This window comes from Delphinapterus leucas, chromosome 18 (assembly GCF_059928025.1).
Source record: "Delphinapterus leucas isolate spDelLeu-1000000601 "Yukka" chromosome 18, BTC_Dleu_Yukka2, whole genome shotgun sequence".
NCBI lineage: Eukaryota > Metazoa > Chordata > Mammalia > Artiodactyla > Monodontidae > Delphinapterus > Delphinapterus leucas.
The window spans coordinates 22056603-22067259 of record NC_143146.1 but is presented as its reverse complement, the minus strand read 5'-3'; positions in this window follow the sequence as shown (position 1 = coordinate 22067259).

Below are 10657 nucleotides of genomic sequence, written 5' to 3'. Positions count from 1 at the left end.
AAAAATTAAAATGAAGACAATTTTGGAGCAAAAGAAAGAGGAAAGTGAGTATTTCTAGAAGTTTGGGTTAGAAGAGAGGTTGAAAGAGGACAAAATATAAAAAAGCAACAGGGAACTCTACTACAAGTTCATTTCTTTTGACATGTCTTACACTGTTCATAATACAAAAACAAAATTGTATTCATGCTACAAGTAATGTATAGTCTTCTCTTTTATTATGCTGTGTGCTTGATCTCCCAATGTCTCTCACCAGATTCTTGCGAGGCTATTATCATTGCTAAAATATGATCCCATATCATCTGAATTCTCTACTTTTTCCCTTCATTCTCCTGCAAGTGATAAAAATCCTAAAAAGGAGAGCAGAGTAAGACAGTTTTCCATCGTATTTTGAAATATTTACACTGTTAACCTGCTGGCTTTGTGCTTTAAGTCTTCCTCTGAATCCATCCACAGCTGTGACTGACTTTAACCTGAACCCTTCTGCAGAACACAGAGGTTTTCCTGATCAAGTCCAGTGCAGATTTTGTTCCTGGGCAATGGGAAGGTGGCTGCTTTTAGTGTTATGTAGATACTGATTTCAGATTGACCATAAGTATTTGTTCTTTTAGATGTTTAGTCAAATAAATCCGTTAATAAACAATGGAACCTTTTGAAACATTTATTTTTCCTTGAATTCTGTTTTATTTTTCCAAATTGACATTCATCTCTTTGATGTGGTATTTATAAGTTTGGGTCCTATAAACATGTCTTTCTTTTTTCTTTTCATAATGTTTACCTTCTCACATCTTGTCTGTGTCTTTGTTATTTCCCAGGTGATATTCTGAAGATTGCATTGTGTTTATTACTTTAAAGCTTGTATGTCTTATCATCTAAACAAACGTGATTTTTTTGAAGTTGATTTGCAATTTGGTTCTTGCTCTAACTCTTTCTCCAGATATTCTTTTATCTTTTACTGTACTTAACAGGTGCTTGCTTATCTTCCTCTTAAGGATGATAGAATTAAATACATTAACTCAGTGATTTCTATATATTACAGTTAGAACAAACAGATGTTCTTCTGTCAACATACCCTCCCAATAATGTTATTAACCCAGAATTGGGTATTATTCTACTAATTTAATATTTTATTTTCTCTTTTCTGTTCTATAAAACTAATAGATCTCAAAAGAAAGTCAAATGTTCTCATAGAGCATTCAAATATTTTAATAATTTAATAAATTCCCACAATATTTCCCTTTAATTTACATGACTACACTTTGAAAATTGGTATAAATTTTAAGTGATAAACATATCTATAGTACAAAAATGGCTGTATTCTTAGAACTAGAATACTTTTTCCAAGGATACATAGGAAGTCTTAAAGAACTTTAATGTTTTCATGGCTCTATACATCACAGTTTCCTTCTAACTAAAAGTATATTGGCAATGAAGCAAACATGAAAAAAAGAGGATAAATCATGAAATCAAGGCTGCTTTGTAATTATTATTCAGGACCTCAATTTGTAAGGAGTAGGGATTGTTATTTAAAATATATATTGTCTATTTTTGTGTTTGGTGTTAAGGAGTGTTCTAATTTCATTCTTTTATATGTGGCTGTCTAGTTTTCCCAGAACCACTTATTGAAGAGACTGTCTTTTCTCCATTGTATATTCTTGCCTCCTTTGTCATAGATTAGGTGACCATAGGTGTGTGGGTATATCTCTGGGCTTTCTATCCTGTTCCATTGATCTATATTTCTCTTTTTGTGCCAGTACCATACTGTCTTGATTACTGTAGCTTTGTAGTATAGTCTGAAGTCATGGAGCCTGATTCCTCCAGCTCCATTTTTCTTTCTCAAGATAGTTTTGGCTATTCGGCGTCTTTTGTGTTTCCATACAAATTGTAAAAATTTTTTGTTCTAATTCTGTGAAAAATGCCATTGGTAATTTGATAGGGATTGCATTGAATCTGTAGATTGCTTTGGGCAGTACAGTCATTTTCACAATATTGATTCTTCCAATCCAAGAACATGGTATGTCTCTCCATATGTTTGTGTCATCTTTGATTTCTTTCATTAGAACACTCTCTAACACCATACACAAAAATAAACTCAAAATGGATTAAAGACCAAAATGTAAGGCCGGACACTATAAAACTCTTAGAGGAAAACATAGGCAGAACACACTTTGACGTTAATCGCAGCAAGATCTCTTTTGACCCACCTCCTAGAGTAATGAAAATAAAAACAAAAATAAACAAATGGGACCTAATGAATCTTAAAAGCTTTTGCACAGCAAAGGAAACCATAAACAAAATGTAAAGACAACCCTCAGAATGGGAGAAAATATTTACAAATGAAGCAACTGACAAGGGATTAATCTCCAAAATATACAAACAGCTCATGCAGCTCAATATCAAAAAAACAAACAACCCAATGAAAAAAATGGGTGGAAGACCTAAATAGACATTTCTCCAGTGAAGACATACAGATGGCCAACAAACACATGAAAAGATGCTCAACATCACAAATTATTAGAGGAATGCAAATCAAAAGTACAATGAGGTATCACCTTGCACCAGAAAGAATGGCCCTCATCAAAATATGTACGAACAATCAATGCTGGAGAGGATGTGCAGAAAAGGCAACCCTCCTACACTGTTGGTGGGAATGTAAACTGGTACAGCCACTATAGAAAACAGTATGGAGGTTTCTCAAAAAACTAAAAATAGAACTACCATATGACCCAGCAATCCCACTCCTGGGCATACACCTGAAGAAAACCATAATTTGAAAAAGGTACATGTACCCCAATGTTAATTACAGCAATATTTACAATAGCCAGGACATGGAAGCAAGCTAAATGTCCATCAACAGAGGAATGGATAAAGAAGTTGTGGTACATATATACAATGGAATATTACTCAGCCATAAAAGGAACAAAATAATGCCATTTGCAGAGACATGGATAGACCTAGAGATTGTCATACAGAGTGAAGTAAGTCAGAAAGAGAAAAACAAATATTGTATAATATTGCTTATATGTGGAACCTAGAAAAGTGGTACAGATGAACTTATTTGCAAAACAGAAATAGAGACACATGTAGAGAACAGACATATGGATACCAAGCGGATGGGGGGATGGGATGAACTGGGAGATTGGGATTGACATATATACACTACTATGTATAAAATAGATAACTAATGAGAACCTATTGTATAGCACAGGGCACTCTACTCAATGCTCTGTGGTGACCTAAATAAGAAGGAAATCTAAAAATATGGGGATATATGTATATCTATAACTGATTCACTTTGCTGTACAGCAGAAACTAACACAACATTGTAAAGCAACTATACTCCAATAAAAATTAATTTTAAAAATATTGTCTATGAGAGACATAATTACCCCCTCCACACACTCTTCATTGTGAAGGATTTGAAAAATTTGAATCAGGAAATGCAGAAAGAAATGTTTATCCAGAAATGATCTTGAAATATGAAGTTTCAAAATGAATTAGCAACTTCATGATCCTGAGTGAAGAGTAGAATTAGTGTAACCTTAGCGTATCATGAGACATTTGTTAGAATGGACTGAAACATACATCTATTAATCAATATTTAGAAGTTTCCTCTTGTATGTCAAGCACTGGGGTTGGCTATTAGGAGTGAATGGATGAATAATGTTATTGTTTATGTTCAATAACATCATTGAAGATATTCAATAATAATGTTATTGAACATAAACTATATATTTTAATATATATATTATAAATATGACTTTCAGAATGTCCTGCTTAAGTCTAACCAATTAAATTATTTACTAATGGAAACAGTGGGCTCCTCCTACTGTGTACCTCTTTATTCCTTGCAATGAAAAATGTGAATGTACACTCAGTAAATTATCATTTGTCTTTTAGGCTGTATATATAAATTTTGGTTGTGCTCTTTCAGATGAAAATGACACATCTTTTTTCAGGCATTATATGTGTCTATTGCAGTGTGGTTTAGAGTTTTTATACTTTTATAAAGAGTTAAAATGATAAATATAATGTCAATAAAAATAGAATCCAAGGCAATAGTTTAAAATCACATTGGATTTTAAAAAATCTCTAATGAAGCACAAAACCTTACCTCTGGAAGTTGCTGTGTAAATAATTAGTTCAGAATGTCTCAGAATGTCTTACACTTCTAAGGATAAATAGATATCTTCTATTTTATTTTTATAATAATATCCTACAAATATATGGTTTAAATAGAGTAATAAAAATGTGTTTTTAATAGACTATTAATAGACTATTTAATAGACTATTTGTTTGAGCAGTTTCAAGTTTACAGAAAAATTGGGCAGAAATAACAGAGGGTTCTCATATCCTTCCTTCTCTTTCTCCACATCATTTCCACTATTATTTACATCTTGCATTAGTGTGGTACATTTATGGGAATTGATGAGCCAATATTAATGCATGACTTTAGAACAGTATAATACTGTATAATAATTCTCCACCGACTCATCCCTTCCCCTTCATCTGAACCACTGGTGATCACTGTTTTTTTACTGTTTTTATAGTCTTGCCTTTTCCAGAATGTCATATGGTTGGAATCACACTGTATGTAGCCTTTTCAGACTGCCTTCTTTCACTTAGCAATATGCACTTGAAGTTCCTTCATGTCTTTTTGTGACTTGATAATTCATTTCTCTTTATTGCTGAATAACATTTGAGGGGACTCAGAGCAGGCCACCCCCAAATATGTCAAAGTAGCATATTGATTATCTTAAGTTAAAATTACTTGGGCAATGGCTTATGCAAGTAGGACACTCTGACCCTGCTCTCTGTGCCCCTGAAAGCAGGAAATAAATCTTGCATGTGAAAAGTACCCTCCCTGTGCCAGGAGGTAGAGAGACCTCCTTATGGCCAAAGAGAAGGAATTCAAGGCCTAAAAGACTGTAGAAATAAACTGTTTAGTTTCTTCACTAATTGTTACCCAAGCCTAAGTTTCTTTGTCTTGTCAGATATTCACAAATTTATTGTTTCTTTGTCTAAAAGATATATAAACAGACTGCTTTTATCACATCTTAGGTTCCATGTCTATGAGCTCTCCGTATGTACAAAATTAAATTTGTTTGTTTTCTCCTCTTAATTTGCCTTGTGCCCATTTAATTATTAGAGCAGCCAAAAGAACCAAGAGAAGTAGGGGGAAATCCCCCCAAACATATTCCATTGTATGCATGAACCACAGTGTGTTTATTCCCTTATTTAGGGACATCTTGGTTACTTCTAATTTTTGTGAAGTCAGCAATGGAGAGAGTTGGTCCCTCTTGCTTCATACCTCTTACAACAAAAAATACAAATAAATGTTCAATATATCATTGTTTATATTTTAAGCTCTTTATCTGTTGTTTTGGTTATGCTCTTTCAGATGGAAGAGACATTTATCTTTTTTCAGAAGCTGTGTGTGTGTGTTGTGGATAAAGCTCCTGTAAACATTTAGGTGCAGGTTCATGTGTGGACATAAATTTTCACCTCACTTGAGCAAAGGAATATTATTTCTGGATTGTAGAGTAAACCTATGTTTAGCTTTCTATGAAACTGCCAAACTGTCTTGCAAAGTAGCTGGACCATCCTGCCTTCCCATCTGCAATGAATGAGAGTACCTTTATCCCACATCCTCATCAGGATTTAGGTCATAGTTTTAGATTTCAGCCATTCTAATAGGTATATCTCAATGTTGTTTCAATTTGAAAATCCCTAATAATATACGATGGTAAACATTTTTTCGCATGCTTATTGCCATCTGTATATCTTCTTTGCTGAAATGTTTGTTCTGAATTTTGCCCATTTTAATGTTTTTCTTATTGTTCAGTTTTAAGAGTTACTTGCATATTTTGCATAACAGTATTTATCAAATATGTGTTTTGCAAAGATTTTCTCCCTGTCTGTGACTTCTCTTTTCATTCTTTTAACAGAGTCCTGCAGAGCAGTTTTTTTTTTAAATTTTAATGAAGTCCGAAGTATCAATTTTTTCTCTCATAGACTGAGCTGTTATCACCAAAAGCAAGCTCACTGAGATTTGCTTCTATGTTTTCTTCTAGAAGTTCTACAGTTTTGCATTTTACATTTATGTCTATGATTCATTTTGAGTTCATTTTCATGAAAGCTGTAAGGTCTGTATCTAAAGTCATTGTTTTACATTTGGATGTCTAGGTGTTCCAGTACCATTTGTTGTAAAGATTATTCTTTCATTATAAAATTTCTTTTACTCATCTATCAAAAATCAGTTGACTATATGTGTGTGGATCTGTTTCTGGCTTCTTTATTATCTTGCATTTATCTGTGTGCTCATTCTCACCATTTCCACACTGTCTTAATTATTGTAGCCTAATATTAAATCTTGAAGTTAGGTAGTGTCCAATCTCTGCTTTTTTTCTCTTTAGCATTTTGGTGGCTATTTGGGATCTTGTTATTTTCTCTATATTGTCAAATCAGTTGATAATTCACAAGATAACCTACTGGAATTTTAATTGAGATTGCATCAGATCTATAGATCAGGTATGGAATAACTGGCATCTTAATATTGAATCTTTCCATGCATGAATCTGTAATAGCTGTGCATTTATTTAGATCATCTTTGATTTTTTCATCAGAGTTTTCCATTTTCCTCCTATAGACCTTGCACATAATTTATTAAATTTATACCTAGGTCTTTCTTCCTCCCCCCCTCCCTCCCCCTTTCTCTCTCTCTTTCTTTCTTTCTTTCTTCCTTTCTTTCTTCCTTCCTTCCTTCCTTCCTTCCTTCCTTTCCTTCATTTCTACTAATGTAAATGATGTTGTGTTTTTAAAATTTTAAATTCCTACTGTTCATTGCTTTTCTTTATACAGGGCTATTAGCTCTTGTATATTATCTTTATAACCTGAAACATTGAAATAATTACTTATTAGTTCCAGGAGGATTTTGTGTGTTTTTTGTTTTCTATTATTTGGGATTTTCTAAACAGAAAATCATATAGTCTGTGGAAAAGGCAGTTTTACTTATTCCTTCTTCTAGTTTTTCACCATTAAGTATGATGTTAGTTATAGATTTTTTAGTTGTTCTTCATCAAGTTGGGGAAGTTCTCCCTTTTCCTAGATTTATGAGATTGTTTATCATGAATGGAATTTGAATTTTTTCAAATGACTTTTTTTGCATCTATTCATACGACCGTATGATTTTTTTCTTCTTTACCCATTTCATTTGATGGATTACCTTAATTGATTTCTGAATGTTTAACCAGCTGTGTGTAGCTGAAAAAAAATCCCACTTGGAGAGATTGTTTTTAAAAAGTAATGAATACTATTATGATTTTTCCATTTTATTATTAGCTTGTTGTTTTTTAATATTTAAAATGTCTTAACTTTTAGCCACCAAATAACTGTGCATGCATGTGTATACTCTCTCAACAAATTTCTCACACTCTTAAATAAAAAAGGAAGTAGCTAGAAATTAATCTGTAGTGATGTTAAGAGGAAGGGCAAGGCTTTCAGGCTTCCTCTTTTTTTAACAAAAAAGTTATTTTTTAAATGTTGAAAACACTTTAAGGAATTACATATGTAGCAGCTCTTTAAAAATGAAATTTGAAAGTGATAGAGTTAATATATCACTGTCTTATAAAAATATTTCCTTATGTAAAGAAGTTATTACAAAAGCAAAAATCTGGGAGGCCTCCTGGGATGTGATGTTACATGCTTTCCCTCTTAACTTATTTGTCAGTCATTTACTTGTCTCTGTGCTTCGCTCTCGTGAAACTGTGTTCCCTCTCTTCATGTGCTTCTTGTAATCACAGAGGACCTGCCATCTAAGTGAATAAATAGACCTCTCTTCCAGTTGATTAATGGAAAGCCATAAATCCTCTTAGTCACTGATGAATAGTAACAGATGCTTCACATCTTGTGGCATCAGAGCATTAGAGCAGACCTCTAGATCAAAGAAACTGGATCATTTAATAAATATACCTGCACCCAGAAGCATGCACTCTAATATTTATGGATCCTAAAGAGATGCCTAACTCTGAGATATATACTGGTACTTTGCAAAGGTTCTGTATTGATGAAATGCCTCTGAAGAAAATTGCATAGAGAAAGTCAATAAGAATACATGCAAGCCACATTTTTTCCCTAGAAATGGAAGACGTGTAATTCAAGCAGTTGTATTCAAAGCTGAACATTACTTCAGATCAACATGGGGATGAATACCCTGGTACACATGATGATGATCATTTAGGTGAGATTTTTTGAGGCTCCTTGACCAACCGAAATTTTAAGTGTTTGCTCTCATCACGTTCAGTCTGTTTCTTAGAAAGAAATGAAATCAATTTGAATTTTGGCTTTCTGAAATATTGAGGGAAAAGAAAGAAACAAACAAAAAACAACAAGAATCTAGCTAGCTAGGCTGGTTGGAAGCTGGCAATCTCATTCACTATTATTCTTATCCTGTACTTGCAGCACAGTTATTTCTAAACCAATTAGAATAAAATGTGTTCTTAGTGGAAGATATTAATCTACCCTTAGATTCAACTGGTAATTGGCCTGAGTGAGTTAGGAAGGGTCACATGCTATAACGTTCCACAGACATCTTTCAGTAGTCCAGTATGTGAGCACATTGAGTTGTATGGAATACAAAGCATGAATCCCCTTCACTACCTTATATTATCAAGCTCAGTTATATGGATGGTAGTTGATAATACATAATTAGTTCATTTGAGAATGGCAAGCCATTGAGTGCATTTTCTTTTCACAAAAAGGAAATGAAAATGTTTATTTTATAACTTTGAAGATAATTCTCAGTGTACTGTGGAGAACGGAATGGAATATTGATAGATTAAGACTATCAAATATGAGTACAAATAAACACATTATTTATCCTACTGTTAATGTTAACATAACCCATAGAATCTTATTTCATAAAGTAATTTTAGTAGAATGCAATTCAGAATCTCCAAAATTATATCACTAATTGCATTTTATTGTAACTGTAACTGCTAAATGATCCAAGACTGTGGTGACTCCCATTGATTACTGCTTCATAATACTGACACCGTTTTCTCTTCTCCTCCCATATTACCTAGGACTGACTTATGGAACTGCTAGGGTATTGAGGAAATAGCAGTGTGTGGTTTCCAAGGTGAGGTTATAGAAGACATTGTGGTGTACACATTTCTCTCTTGTATCACTTGTTCTGGGGAAGCCAGCTGGTGTGAGGACCCTTCAGTAGCACCACAAAGAAGGACACATTGCAAAGAACTGAGGCATCCTGCCAACATCCACAAGGGTGAGCTATGTAGAGTGAGCTATGTAGGAAGCAGGCCCTCCAGTCACAGTCAGACCCTCAAAGGACAGCACCCCAGTCAATACCTTGATGTCACCTAGTGAGAGACCCAGAACCAAAGCTGCTTATGATTTCCTGACCCACAGAAACAGTGAATAATTAATGCCTACTGTATTAAGCTTCTAATTTGGGGGATAACTTGTTGAGCAATAATAGAAAACTAATACCAGATCTTTAGTGAATAGTTCCATGAAAATGATAGTAAACTGGGACTTCACTCTCTATTTCATGTGAACCAGCTAATTATTAGTTTGTTAAATTCTGTTGACATTTTTCTAAAATGTTTATGCTAACCACGTTTCTGTGATAACGTGAGGAGCATTTGGTCCATGCTTAGTGCTTCATCACAGTTGTACTTGGCTTAAAATGGCATAATGACGCTGGGGCTCAACCCACTTAACAATATCGATTTCTATTGCTCATAATTTCTCTCTAAGGTACGCTTGTTTTCCTATGTGAAACATTTTGGCACTTTTCAGTATGCGAACAATACTGTTTTACTCTTTTAGAGGAAGCCGTATATGTTATTTATTCATTGTATTCTTTGCTGACTCTCCATGATTAATAGATACTTTTTTTCTTTTCCCAAAGAAATGAGGTTATACTGTATTTTTTATAATCTAATTATTACTTAACTATTCATTAAATCATAGCTCCCTCATTAAAGTCAAAGGCAGGCGATCATTATTATCCATACAACATGGTGGCTAGCTCGTATTGACATTTGATGAGCATTGGTGAAAATGTTAATAGATTATTTCTATTAAGTTCGATACAGCAGACATGATGTTAAATATTTATATACATTGTTCATTTAACACACATAATAGCCTCCTGCTCAGCACTGAGTGTGTTTTTTTATTCCAATTTTAGAAATAAGGAAGCTAGAGTTTCCACCTAGTAACACATTGACCAGAATTACTCAACCAGCACACAGGAGACGTGAATTCATCTTAGCCATAAATTATGTTCCAAAGCTGTCTTTCCAGTGATATGAAAATTGTGGGTTTTAAAATTTCTGTATCTTGGATATAATTTTTTGCAAGGTTTCTATGCCTAATGAAACCTGCTTTCTGAAAATTTTAAATTTCATTTGTTCCTTCATTCTTCACACATTCATCCAGTGTCTGTTAAATGTTGTATCTTGCATTGGCTTCTGGAAATAAAATAGTGAGCAAGAAAAGAAACTATGACTTTCTGGAGCTCACAGCCTACTAGGGAAAAAGAGGTTTTAATCAAGAAAATACACAAATAAGTATAAAAGTATAAGTGTTATTAGTGCTTGAAAAGGGGTATATAGTCTTAAGTGAGTGTATA